Genomic DNA, 1175 nt, shown 5'->3' on the forward strand with positions numbered 1-1175 from the left:
TGTGTCATTTTATGTTTATTTGATATTTTATTTAAATTCATATTTTACCATTATCCATGGATCCATTAGCACCTACAGTCAACAATAATGGGAAAATAATAATAATAATAATAATAATAATAATAATAATAATAATAATAAGAAGAAGAAGAAGAAGAAGAAGAAGAAGAAGAAGAAGAAGAAGAAGAAGAAGAAGAAGAAGAAGAAGAAGAAGAATTAAAACAATAATGCTCCAATACCAGCTCCCATTCAGTCATATGTATTACGCTCATCTCTATTTGGCCATGGCTGCCATTCTGCGACATCTGCTGAGAGTGGTTTTGGGGAAGTCCAGTGCAGGTGCTGGAAACTGCCTCAAAGCTCTTCTCCCCCTTTTGAATAACATTGCGTAAGCCTCATGTTTAGGATGTGAGAGGGCCTCGGTTTGTCCAGTCCAGTGAGATATTATAATTGATGTTATGTTGCTGTTTCATCAGCGCCCGATGTCGACGAGGGGACAAGGAGATGATAATTGCTCGCTTGTCAATAAAAGCTGCCGGAAAGGGAGAAAACTCAAGCATTTATACATGGAATAATCTACATTAGATGTTTTGTTTTACGACATTTTACTATTAAGAAGTTTGCCCGATAATGATAAAGTATAGTTACTGGAATAGAATAGTAACAGAGACTAAAGACAGGAAACAGCTTCCTCTCTCTCATCCTCCTTCTTCACTTATCACTGCAGTCCATAATTAAAATGGCCTTTTTTCATATGGTTGCTAAATGGCATTAATGCAGAGAGTGGGGAGGGGGAGGGGACTATGATTCTCAGTGATCCGAGAGCGCTGAAGGGCCCGGGGTGTAAGGGATGCCTAGGGGCTGGTTCGGCACTAATGGCCCCCAACGGCCCCCGCTGCTATTAATCTCAACGAGGGGTGGAGTGGCTCCGTCCCAGCTGCACAGGGATTAAATAGACCTCTGTCTCGGGCCCTTCACTGCGGCCCCTGCGCTGTTTAAAGGGCCTGCATTCACCTCTCAGGTTGTGGTTTGTTAAAAATCTCTACAATGAGGACCATACGGTGCCTTTTCTGAAATGTACTTTTTTTTTTAAACAACCTTGACACCTGTCCGTCTACAATATAAGGGTCGACTAAAGTCGTGGTTGAGGTTCTTACTGTTGGTTTACCTTTTTG

The sequence above is a fragment of the Zeus faber genome (genome assembly GCF_960531495.2).
Source record: "Zeus faber genome assembly, chromosome: 20".
In the NCBI taxonomy this organism is placed as follows: domain Eukaryota; kingdom Metazoa; phylum Chordata; class Actinopteri; order Zeiformes; family Zeidae; genus Zeus; species Zeus faber.